This window comes from Nicotiana tomentosiformis, chromosome 2, assembly GCF_000390325.3.
Source record: "Nicotiana tomentosiformis chromosome 2, ASM39032v3, whole genome shotgun sequence".
Taxonomy (NCBI): Eukaryota; Viridiplantae; Streptophyta; class Magnoliopsida; order Solanales; family Solanaceae; genus Nicotiana; species Nicotiana tomentosiformis.
The window spans coordinates 42,688,009-42,701,766 of record NC_090813.1 but is presented as its reverse complement, the minus strand read 5'-3'; the positions used below and the strand labels follow the sequence as shown (position 1 = coordinate 42,701,766).

General features: G+C 40.8%; 1 pseudogene; it reads left to right on the top strand.

Annotated features, from left to right (window-relative positions):
- LOC138904685 (lipid phosphate phosphatase epsilon 2, chloroplastic-like) overlaps positions 1–13,758 on the top strand; it is a 68,600-nt pseudogene that overhangs the window by 31,736 nt on the left and 23,106 nt on the right.

The following is a 13,758-nucleotide window of genomic DNA, read 5'->3' as shown; positions in this document are numbered from 1 at the left end:
ACGTGATTCGGACGTCCGGTTGAGAAGATAGTAGTTTTGAAATGTTCTTGAGGAATTCATGAGTTTTGGTGCTAAATCCATAGTTTTAGGTGTTATTTTTATGATTTGATCTCACGAGCAAATTCGTATGATATTTTTAGACTTGCGTGCATGTTTGGTTTGGAGCCCCGAGGGCTCGGGTGAGTTTCGGATAAGCCACAGGATGTTTTGAACTTAGAAAATTTTGCTGGTATAACTGAACCTGTTGCAGGCCTCTGATCTCGCAATTGCGAGATCAGGCATCGCAAATGCGAACCAAGCAGATATGGCAATTGCGAGGTTTTTATCGCAATTGCGAAGAAAGCCTAGGCCAGCAATTCTCGCAATGCGAGTTTATCTTCGCAATTGTGAAGGGCCAATTGTCGCAAATGCGACATAATCTTCGCATTTGCGAAGGCAGAGGAAATGTGAAGGTTCTCGCAATTGCGATGAACCCTTCGCAATTGCGAAGCTCAGGTCGCAAATGCGACATCTGCAGCTGATAACTTTGGACTTAGACGGGATTTTTCATTCATTCTTCAATTTTTCGAACCCTAAACCTAAAGAGGCGATTTTTGGGTGATTTTCACGGGAAAACATTGGGGTAAGTGTTCCTTATCCTATATTGATTATATTTCATGATTTCATACTCATTTATATCATGAATCCGTGAATTTATGGAAGAAAAATCAGATTTTTATAAATTCTTCCAAAAATAAAAATTTAAGATTTGTAGGTCCATTTGATATCGGAATTGGATAATTTTTATATGGTTGGACTCGTTACGGAATGGGTGTTCGAATTTCGTAAGTTTTTCCGAGATTTGAGACGTGGGTCCCACTGCCGAATATTTTAATAAATTTCGGATTTTATCCGAAAAATTAGTAAATTCATATGGAATTAATTCTTATGATTCGTATTGAGTATATTGAATTGTTTGTGAATAGATTTGAAGTTTTTGGAGACAAATTTAAAAGAAAAAGTTGTGGTTGAGTAATTGATTGGAATTTGCAAAGAGAGGTAAGTGTCGTGGTTAACCTTGACTTGAGGGAATAGAACCCTTAAATTAATTGTTATGTGAATTGCATGTGAACGACGTATAGGCGAGGTGACGAGTATCTATACGTCATCAAACTAATTGTTTGCCTGATTACTTGAAAAATCATAAATTGTTTTAAATCATGAATTAATTATTATAATAATTGTTTCTCTCCTATTCTTTGTCAAATATTAATTCTTGAATTCTTGCATTAATTGTTACATGCTATTTGAATTATATGCTTTAATTGTTATTTGATATTTAGCATATTAAATATTCCCTCCGTTTCAATTTATGTGAACCCATTTGACTGGGCACGGAGTTTAAGAAAAGAGAGAAGACTTTTGAACTTGTGGTGTAAAATAAAGCACATATATTTTGTGTAGTTATAAATCATTACATAAAGGTAAATTGTTTCCAAATAAGGAAAGAGGTCATTCTTTTTCGCACGGACTAAAAAGAAAATAGGTTCACATAAATTTAAACGGAGGGAGTATTAAACTGCATATTTTCTCTCTGATTTTCATAATAATTTGCTATTTGCCTTGTTTGTTTCATAATTAAATCATAATTATTGTATGATTGTTGTGTTATAATTTTATATTAATTATTACATTTATTGGAGAAATTTCTTCTATAAGAATTTATTATAATGAATATATTGGAGGATCGGGTTGCACGCAGCAACAGAATTAATTATAATAAATATATTAGAGGATCGGGTTGCACACTGCAACAGACTTATTAAAAAGTCCATATTGGAGGATCGGGTTGCACGCCGCAACATATTTATTAAAAGTCCATATTGGAGGATCGGGTTGTACTCCGCAACAGACTTATTTAAAAGTCGACATATATATATATATATTGGGAAATCGGGTTGCACGCCGCAACAGACTTGATATATATATATATATATATATATATATATATATATATATATATATATATATATATATATATATATATATATATATATATATATATATATATATTTGGGGGATCGGGTTGCACACCGCAACAGACTTGATTAAAATGAATATATTGGAGGAGCGGGTTGCACGCCGCAATAGAACTGAATGTGTATATATTGTGAGAGCGGGTTGCACGCTGCAACAGAATTGAATGTGAATATATTGTGAGAGCGGGTTGCACGCTGCAACAGAATTGATGGAAATGATAATTGGTTATGACTGCTGAGTTGGCTTCAATTATTATAAACGAGTTACCTGATTTATTTCTATTATTGTTGTTGTTACTAATATTGCGTACAGGTAATGTAAGTGACCCGTCTTAGCCTCGTCACTACTTCATCGAGGTTAGGCTCAGCACTTACCAGTACATGGGGTCGGTTATACTGATACTACACTCTGCACTTCTTGTGCAGATTTTGGAGTTGGTCTCAGCGACGTACCATAGACTTGCTCGGATTTCAGCTACTCAGAGGAGACTTGAGGTATAATTGCATGGCGTTCGTAGTTCTGAAGTCCCCGTCTACTTTACTTTAGCTGTGTGTTTGTTTCCAGATAGCTTTATTTTATTCAGACCTTTATTTGTATTTATTCTAGAAGCTCGTGCACTTGTGACACCAATTCTGGGATGGTATTTAGACACCGTCGTTTTTATGGATTAATCACTATATTTCAGACCTTACTTTCGCGTTTATTTCTTTGTTATTAATAAATCTAATGATTGTTTAAAAATTGATTAATATCATTCTAACGTTGGCTTGCCTAGCAAGTGAAATGTTAGGCGCCATCACGATTCGAAAGTGGAAATTTCGGGTCGTGACAATTTTTTTCTCTCCTTTTGATAATATATAGATATAGACATAGATTATGCTAAAAAATATTTTCTAACAATATAATTAGTAGTAGACCATGATCCAACAGCACAACAGGAACGGCCAAGAAAAAGAGATAAGAAACTCTAGGCCATTGGCCATTTTTTCTTTTTTAAAAAAATGAAAAAGGAAAATTTTTGCTTAGCGGGGCGGGACGGGTTGATAAAAGAAAATTTTGCTATACGGAACGGGGCGGGTTGAAGTCTTTGCGGGTTAAGGCTAAACCCGCCCCGCCCCGCCCCATTGCCATCTCTAAGTCTAGAGAGTAAGTGGCTGATGGCTGCAGTTTTCGGTATTATCTTCCTTTGGAGGCATGATATGGAAGCACTATGGGCTACTTCAGGTGGAATTATCAATACTTGTCTCTCAATTGTACTGAAGAGGATACTTAACCATGAACGCCCTGTTTCAACATTAAGATCAGACCCTGGAATGCCTTCTTCACATGCCCAGTAGATCTTTTACACGCTCACATTCTGTATACTCTTAAGTAAGCTTCTCAAAGTAATTGATCAAATACAAAAATTTACTTGGTTTTAGATGATTCTACATGATCCATAAATACTAATTGTCTACATACGATGTGACTTAAACGATATTAATTTAATTTAAGAAAACAAAATAGCCCTATCATCTCTTCAGATAAACTATAAAACTAACATTAAGGATGATGTTTGTTATATTGTTATCAGGGGCGGAAGGGGTTCATCGGACCCCATTCGCTGAAAAATTACACTGTATATATAAAGCAAAATCTATTTTTTACCTCTATATATTAAGTTTTGAATTTCCTCGACATAGCCCAAAAGTGTAGCTTAGTGGTCAAGGGGGTTCAAAACCTTTGTAAGGTCATAAGTTCAATTCTCACTAACTATAAATTTTTTAAGTTTTTTCTTTTTGAACCCCCTTCACGGATATCCTGCCTCCGCCACTGATTGTTATTTAGTTATGTATACTTTTCCTTCTTTGAGCAGCTGCTATTGCATACTCTTTACCATAAATGGATAAGATTCTACATTATCAGTTTGCAAACGAGGAGAAATACCTTTCTCAGCAAATCAAGGAATTTTTACCTTTTATATAATTGTACTTAAAGTAAGACTTCTCTATTATATAAAGGGGGGTCTGATAATTCATTTAACACATTGTAACACGCATTCTAAAGCAATGCATCATTATTCTCTTTAAGCTCTTATTCTTCTGTGTCTTGATATCGATCGAAGTACATTCTGCTCGAGGGTGGCAAACCTTCCAAGGCTGAAGTTACCCAATTCGTGTGGTTTGCATTTACTTTACCATCATTTATTTCAATCGCAATCTAATTTATTATTTTGTGTTAAGTTAATCAATGTATCCTTAAAACCACTTACAAATTCAATTGTTATCCGATTTTGAGGGTAAACAGCTTGGCACCCACCGTGGGACTAAGGATAATAGTGGTTATTTGATACAAATCTCCATAACACATACTACTTTACACTTGTTCTTTGAAGTGCCTCTAATTGCAGGTTAAAACTCAAAATGTCAAACTCTCAATCAACACCCCTACATGTTGACAATGAGTCTGGTCATCACGGTGAAAATAACAACATTGCGCCCGGTGACGAGGTACCGCTCGTTGACCCCATAGGAATTCTAGTCGCGGACCTGATTGACGCTAATTCACATGTGGCTATCAACACAAACCTACCTACCGACCCCGAGAATATCGTTCGTGCTGGAGCCCGATCGGCACCTCAAAATACACAAAAAATTGGAGGAGACGGGATCAACTTACGGATGATTTTCGAAATGTTGCAGGCTCAACAGGCGGCGATGGCTCAATTATAGAACCAAAGTTGTGCACCGAGCATAGTTGAACCCGATCCATCCCGGGAAGTCACCCTCAGGGATAAACCAGTCGTAGAAAGGTCAAATGAAAATGAATCAGGGGCTAACCTCGAGATCATAAATAGGCTCGAAGAACTGACAAAACGGGTAGAACCAGGGGAGAAGAAAATCGAATCTAATGACAAAAAGGTGAAAACCTACAATTCCAGGGTAGACCAAATCCCAGGAGCACCGCCGATATTTAAAGGCCTAGATTCCAAGAAGTTCGTGCAAAAATCTTTTCCTCCGAGCACGGCTCCAAAGCCGATCCCTAAGAAACTCCACATGTCCAAGATTGCTAAGTATAACAGAACGACTGACCCAAGTGAGCATGTAGCCTCTTACACATGTGCCATCAACGGGAATAACTTGGAGGATGATGAGATCGAGTATGTCCTGTTGAAGAAGTTCGAAGAGACCCTGTCAAAAGAAGCTATGATATGGTATCACAACATACCTCCTAATAGGATGTTCGAGGCCAGAGAAGAACGAATGCAAAGGTACATGGATAAGTTGCAGGTAACATTACATCGATTCAAAGAATGGACTTTGCAACACGTACCTCTAAATCAAAACAGTGAGGCCGATGCCTTTGCTAACTTAGGATCATCAGTCGAGGACGACGAGTTTAACTCGAGGGCAGTCATATAACTTGTGAGATCTGTAGTGGAAGAAGGCCATGCCGATATTAACTCAACAAGCCTAACTTAGGACAGGAGAAATAAATATATAGAATATCTGAAGACCGAAAAACTGCCCTCGGATCCGAAAGAATCGAGGGCCCTGCGTATGAAGGCAAAACCGGTTACTTTGTCCGAAGACGGAACCTTGTTCAGAAGAAAATTCGATGGCCCGCTTGCAATATGTCTAGGACCAGGAGACACCAAGTACGTTCTGAGGGAAATCCACAAAGGCACCTGTGGAAATCATTCAGGCGCCAAATTATTGGTTCGAAAAAGTAACCAGAGCCGACTACTACTGGATCGATATGGAAAAAGACGCGAAGGAGTTTGTATGAAAATGTGATGAATGTCAAAGACATGCTCCGATGATTCATCAACTCGGGTAGCCGTTGCATTTAGTTTTGTCACCATGGCCGTTCATGAAGTGGGGAATAGATAGCACCCGGTAAGGCTCAATTTATATTATTTATGACTGACTATTTTTCTAAGTGGGTGGAAACCCATGCATACGAAAAGGTCAGGAAGAAAGAAGACATCGATTTCATTTAGGACCACATCATATGCTAGTTTGGGATACCGGCCGAGATCATATGTGACAACGGGAAATAATTCATCGGTAGCAAAGTAAGAAAGTTTCTCGAAGATCATTAGATCAAAAGGATCATATCGACACCCTACCACCCTAGTGGGAACGGACAAGCAGAATCGACCAACAAAACCATACTCCAAAACCTTAAAAAGAGGTTGACCGACGCCAAAGAAAAATGGAAGGAAATCCTGCCCGAAGTTTTATGGGCATACCGTACGACATCGAAGTCCAGTACCGGGGCCACCCCGTTCTCACTGGTTTACGGTGCCGAAGCTCTGATACCGGTAGAAGTCGGAGAACCAAGTCTCAGGTTTCGATATGCAACCGAGGAATCAAACGACGAGGCTATGAATATGAGCCTAGATCTATTAGACAAAAGACGCGAAGAAGCCCTTGTTTGGTTGGCCGCCCAAAAATAGCGGATCGAGAGATATTACAATCGAATGGCCAACCTTCGACATTTCAATATCGGGGACTAAGTTTTAAGAAAGGTCACGCTAAATACCTGAAACCAGAAAGAAGGGAAGTTGGGACCAAACTGGGAAGACCCTTATCAATTATCGAGATCACCGATAAAGGATCGTACAAACTCGGAACAATGAACGGTGAGCAACTACCAAACAACTGGAACATATCTCACTTGAAGCAATACTATTGTTAAGGTACGACCTCATTCATTTCCTTTTATTTATTTACATTCTGAACTAACACTTGCAGGCAATCATCAAAGTACGATACAATCTTTAGGCCTGAAAGCACGCGTTGCACTCTTTTCCCCTTTAACTGGTTTTGTCCCAAATGGGTATTCCGGTAAGGTTTTTAATGAGGCAATAGTAAATTATGCTAATTTAGAATTGAAGGCCGGTTACGAACTGGTATCGAAGATCACGACAATAGTATTCGAGGCCTATCTACGGTCGGACCCAAACACTGGGGGATTTACCCTCGGATAACGATTAAAGAAACTTTATGATTGATGATCTCGGCATGATCGTTAGGATTTACTGTAAAGGCCAAGCGGTTAAATGAACTGTGCCCGCATAGACGCTCGAGCCCTGGCAAAAATCTTGTACACATATGTATCTATTACGCACAAGAATAAAAAAAATTACCTTGCGGATAAATATCTTGTCCTTTACAAATTTCTCTTCTTTCTTAAGGAATTTCCTACATACGATCCCCTAAAGGTATCGAGCCCAAGGGCCGCCTTATCCAGGTTCAAACGATCACTTCCAATTGGGGAATGCAGTCCAAAAACAAAATCGGACAGCTCGGACTATCGGAGCCCGGGGGCACAAGACCTATTAGGCAGCGCCCGAACCTTAAAGGCTACGACCATCTCCATTCGGGGACTGTTATCTTAGGCAAGCTTGGACAACTCGAGGTGACAAGCCCACTGGGCAACACCCGAACTAAGAAGTCTATGGCCATATTAAAACGGCTTGAAAAATTTTAAAGACGGTTCTAACTACCCTCGGCAAACTATAATCTAAAATTTATAAGTACTTTTGTCACGACCCGAAATTTCCACCTTCGGACCGTGATGGAGCCTAACATTTCACTTGCTAGGCAAGCCAACGTTAGAATAATATTAACTAATTTTTAAACAATCTTTAAATTATTAATAATCTAAGAACAAATGCGGAAGCAAGTTTGAAATATAGTGAATAATCCATAAAAACAACGGTGTCTAAATACCATCCCAGAATTGGTGTCACAAGTGCACGAGCTTCTACAATAAATACAAATAAGGTCTGAATAAAATTAAGCAGTTTGGAAATAAACACACAGCTAAAGTAAAATACACGGGGACTCCAGAACTGCGGACGCCACGCAGTTATACCTCAAGTCTCCTCTAGTAGCTGAAATCCGAGCAAGTCTACGGTACGCCACTGGGACCAACTCCAAAATCTACACAAGAAGTGCAGAGTGTAGTATCAGTACAACCGACCCCATGTACTGGTAAGTGCTGAGCCTAACCTCGACGAAGTAGTAACGAGGCTAAGGCGGGTCACTTACATTACCTGTACGCAATATTAGTAATAGCAACAATAATAGAAATAAATCAGGTAACTCTTGTATAATAATTGAAGCCAACACGGCAGTCATAACCAATTATCACTTCCATCAATTTTGTTGCAGCGTGCAACCCGCTCTTACAATATATTCATATTCGATTCTGTTGCAGCGAGCAACCCACTCTCACATTATATTCATTTTTAATCAAGTCTGTTGCGGCGTGCAACCCGATCCCCCAATATATATATATATATATATATATATATATATATATATATATATCTATATATATATATGTATGTATATGTATGTATATGTATGTATGTATGTCGACTTTTAAATAAGTCTGTTGCGGCGTGCAACCCGATCCTCCAATATGGACTTTTAATAAGTCTGTTACGGCGTGCAACCCGATCCTCCAATAGACTTTTAATAAGTATGTTGCGGCGTGCAACCCGATCCTTCAATATAGACTTTTAATAAGTCTGTTGCAGCATGCAACCCGATCCTCCAATATATTCATTATAATCAATCCTATTGCGGCGTGCAACCCGCTCCTCCAACATATTCATTTACCAATTCTTATAGAAGAAATTTTCTTAATAATTATAACAATTAATATAAAATTATAAGACAACAAGCATACAATAATTATGGTTTAAATAACACTGAAATTACAATTTACACCCCGATTCAAACTTTGAGTTTTAAACTTTCAATTTGCAAATCTTGTGCCAAAACATATTAAATGAACCCGAAATGACTTTAAATTTGGCACACAAGTCATAAATGACATAACAGAGCTGCTCAAATTTCTAGAATCGGATTCCGGCTCCGATATCAAAAAGTCAACCCCGTGGTCAAACTTGGAAATCTTTAGCCTTTAAATTGCTAGTTTCGTTAAATGGCCATAACTTGAGCTAGGGACCTCCAAATTAAATTTTGGGCATACGCCCAAGTCCCTAATCACGATACGGAGCTACAGGAACTGTCAAAACACTAATCTGGGTCCGTTTTCTCAAAATGTTGACCAAAGTCAACTCATTTGAGTTTTAAGGCTCTATTTCACATTTTAATCCATTTTTCACATGAAAACTTTCCGGAAAATTGTACGGACTACACACGTAAGTCGAGGAATGATAAATTATGCTTTTCGAGGTCTTAGAACACAGAATTACTTATTAAATTTAAAAATAATATTTTGGATCATCACATTCTCCACCTCTAAAACAAACGTTCGTCCTCGAACGGAGTTAGAAAAAGGTGTGGATATTTACTCCGCATGTCCGACTCGGACTCCCAGGTAGATGCCTCTCCATTGCACCCAAACTAAAGGATAACTCTTAGACCTCAACTGTCAGACCTGCCGGGCTAGAATAGCCACCGGCTCCTCCTCGTAAGTCAAATCTTTGTCCAATTGGACTAAGCTGAAATCTAAACACATGGGATGGATCACCATGATATTTCCGGAGCATAGACACACGGAACACCGGATGAACCGCTGATAAAATAGGTGGTAATGCAAGCCTGTAGGCTACTTCACCCACCCGTTCAAGAATTTCAAAGGGTCCGATATACCTAGGGCTCAACTTGCCCTTCTTTCCGAACCTCATTACACCTTTCATAGGTGAAACCCGGAGCAATATTCGTTCTCCAACCATGAATGCAATATCCTGAAATTTACGGTCGGCATAACTATTTTTCCTAGAGTGAGCTGTGCGAAGTCGATCCTGAATAATCTTGACCTTATCCAAGGCATCCTGTACCAAATCGGTACCCAACAACCGAGCCTCTCCCGGTTTAAACCAACCAACTGGCGATCGGCATCGCCTTCCGTATAATGCCTCATATGGAGCCATCTGAATGCTCGTCTGGTAGCTATTATTATAAGCAAACTCCACAAGTGGCAAGAAATGATCCCAAGAACCTCCAAAGTCTATAACACAAGCGCGGAGCATATCTTCCAATATCTGAATAGTGCGCTCTGACTGTCCGTCTGTCTGTGGATGAAATGCTGTACTCAACTCCACCCGCGTGCCTAACTCACGCTGTACAGCCCTCCAAAAATGTGAGGTAAACTGCGTACCTCGATTTGAAATAATAGACACAGGCACATCGTGAAGACGGACAATCTCACGAATGTAAATTTCAGCTAACCTCTCTGAAGAATAGGTAACCCCCACTGGAATGAAATGTGCTGACTTGGTCAACCTGTCCACAATGACCCAAACTGCGTCAAATTTTCTCTGAGTCTGTGGGAGCCCAACAACAAAATCCATAGTAATACGCTCCCACTTCCACTCAGGAATTTCTAACTTCTGAAGCAAACCAACCATCTCCTCTACCTCAAATTAAAATCTTTTTGTTTGAACAGATACTAAAGGCTACGATGATCAGTAAATACCTCACACGAGACACCGTAGAGGTAATGCCTCCAAATCTTCAGCGCATGAATAATGGCTGCCAATTCTAAATCATGAACAGGATAATTCTTCTCGTGAACTTTCAACTGCCACGACGCATATGCAATTACCTTGCCATCTTGCATTAATACTGCACCAAGCCCAATGTAAGATGTGTCACAATATACCGTATACAATCCTAAACCTGTGGGTAATACCAACACTGGCGCCGTAGTCAAAGCGGTCTTGAGCTTCTGAAAGCTCAACTCACATTCGTCTGACTATCTGAATGGGACACCTTTCTGGGTCAATCTGGTCAATGGGCTTGCTATAGATGAAAACCCTTCCACGAACTAACGATAATAATATGCTAAACCCAGGAAACTCTGGATCTCTATAACAGAAGTAGGTCTAGGCCAATTCTGAACAGTCTCAATCTTCTTAGGATCCACCTTTATGCCTTATGTCGATACAACATGTCCCAAAAATGCAAGTGAGTCTAACCAAAACTCACATTTTGAAAACTTGGCATATAACTGATTATTCTTCAAAGTGTGAAGCACACTTCGAAGATGCTGCTCATGCTCCTCTCGACTGCTGGAGTAAATTAAGATATCATCAATGAATACAACCACAAAAGAGTCCAAATAAGGCTTGAACACCTGATTCATCAAATCCATAAATACTGTTGGGGCATTTGTCAACCCAAATGACATCACTAGGAATTCGTAATGCCCATACCGCATTCGAAAAGCCGTTTTAGCGACATCAGATACCCTGATCTTCAACTGATGGTAACCAGACCTCAAATCGATCTTCAAAAATACCTTAGCACCCTGAAGCTGATCAAATAAGTCATCAATTCTTGGCAGCGGATATTATTTTTTGATAGTGCCTTGTTTAATTGCCGATAGTCTATACACATCCACATAGAGCCATCTTTCTTCTTTACAAATAATACTGGTGCACCCCAGGGCGAGACACTGGGTATAATGAATCCCTGATCAAGCAATTATTGTAACTGCTCTTTCAATTCTTTCAACTCTGGCGGGGCCATACGGTATGGTGGAATAGAAATGGGCTGAGTGCCTGGAGCCAAATCAATACAGAAATCAATATCTTTGTCGGGTGGCATCCCCGACAGATCTGCAGGAAATACTTCTGGAAATTTATGAACAACTGGTACTGAGTCCATAGAAGGAACATTCGCACAGGGATCACGAATATAAGCTAAATAGGCTAGACACCCTTTCTCTACCATACGTCGAGCTTTCATATAAGAAATAACCCTGCTGGCAGAATGACCAGGAGTTCCTTTCCACTCTAACCGAGGTAACCCCGGCATAGCTAGGGTCACTGTCTTGGCATGACAATCCAATATAGTAGGATAAGGGGACAGCCAATCTATACCCAAGATGACAGCAAAATCTACCATATCAAGAAGTAGAAGATCCACACTAGTCTCAAGATTAACAATAGTAACCACACACGAATGATAGACATGATCTATTACAACAGAGTCTTCCACCGGTGTAGATACACATACAGAAGCACTCATAGAATCACAAGGCACAACCAAATATGAAGCAAAGTAGGAGGACACATAGCAATAAGTAGATCCTGGATCAAATAGAACTGAAGCATCTCTATGGCAAACTGGAATAATACCTGTGATCACAGCATCAGATGACTCAGCCTCGGGCCTAGCTGGAAAAGCATAAAATCGGGGCTGGGCCCCACCATTCTGCACTGTATCTCTGGAACAGCCTCTAACTGGCTGGCCTCCACCTCTAACGGCCTGACCTCCACCTCTAATGGCCTGACCTCAACCTCTAATAGCCTGACCTCCACCTCTAGCTGCCTGACCCCTACCTCTAGCTGGCTAAGCAGACGGTGAAGCAACCGGTGCCGGTATGATAGCACGAGAATCTTGCCGAGATCTGTTACTCGCCAATCTAGGGCAATACCTACTGATGTGACCAATAGTCTCACACTCATTACACCCATCCTGACGCCGTGGCTGTTGAAGCTGAAGCTGACCCAGATGGGCCGAATAACTACTGTAGTAACTCTGGAGTGGTGGTGCACTGATAGGAGCTGAATGTGCACTAAATACTGGCTACCCAGAGTAAGGCATAATAGGACCGTGACTCCCTGAAGCACCGGGAGATACATGAAGTGTTGAATGAAATGGTCTAGGAGGATGACCCCTACCAAAATTACCCCTGCCTCCAGACGAGGCACCACTGAAACCACCGAACTGACGAGGCTTCTTATCAGACCTCTGCCCTCTCTCATGTGCAAGAACCATCTCGATCCTCCTGGCGACATTAGCAGCCGCCTAAAATGAAATTTCACTTACGGTCTCTTTGGCCATTTGAAGCTTGATAGGGTGAGTGAGTCCCTTAATAAACCTCCTCACTCTCTCTCCCTCAGTAGGTAGTAAAAGAAGAGCATGACGGGCCAAATCCATAAAACGGGACTCATACTGAGTAACAATCATACTGCCCTACTGTAAACGCTCAAATTGCTTGCGGAATTCCTCTCTCAGTGTGATAGGGAGGAACTTCTCCAGAAATAGCTGAGAGAACTGCTCCCAGGTAAGTGCAGGTGATCCGACTGGTCGGGTCAATGTATAATCTCTCCACCACTTCTTGGCGAAACCCGTCATCTTAAACACAGCAAAATCAACCCCATTGGTCTCAACTATACCCATATTTTGCAGCACCTCATGGCAGCGTTCAAGATAATCTTGTGGGTCCTCAGAAGGTGTACCACTGAAGTGAACTGGAAAGAGCTTGGTAAACTTATCCAGTCTCAATAAGGCCTCAAAAGACATGGCGGGCCTATCACCGGTCTGTGCCACAACAACTGGCTGAATTACCCCAATTGGCGGGGCTGCTAGAGCCTGAGTCTAGGGAGCCATCTGCTTCGGAGAGGGAGTAGTGGGAGTTTGTCCTCCTCCCACATCCTACGAGACGGCTGGTGCCACTGGAAATGTACAATTCTGGGCCACACCCTCCATAAGACTCACCAATCGGACTAGAGCGTCCTGAAGAACTGGAGTGGCTATGAATCCTTCCAGGACCTGAACTGGTCCAACTGGTACATTCTGAACTGGAACTTCCTCATTAAGATCCACCTGAGGTTCTATAATAGGTGCAGTTGCTAGAGCTCTGGATTGAGCTCTACCTCGGCCTCTCCTCGGCCTGTAGCACGACCTCGGCCTCGACCTCTACTCCTGGCCATAGTTGCCACCGGGGGTTCTGGTCCCTGTCCAATGGTAGAGGTATTAC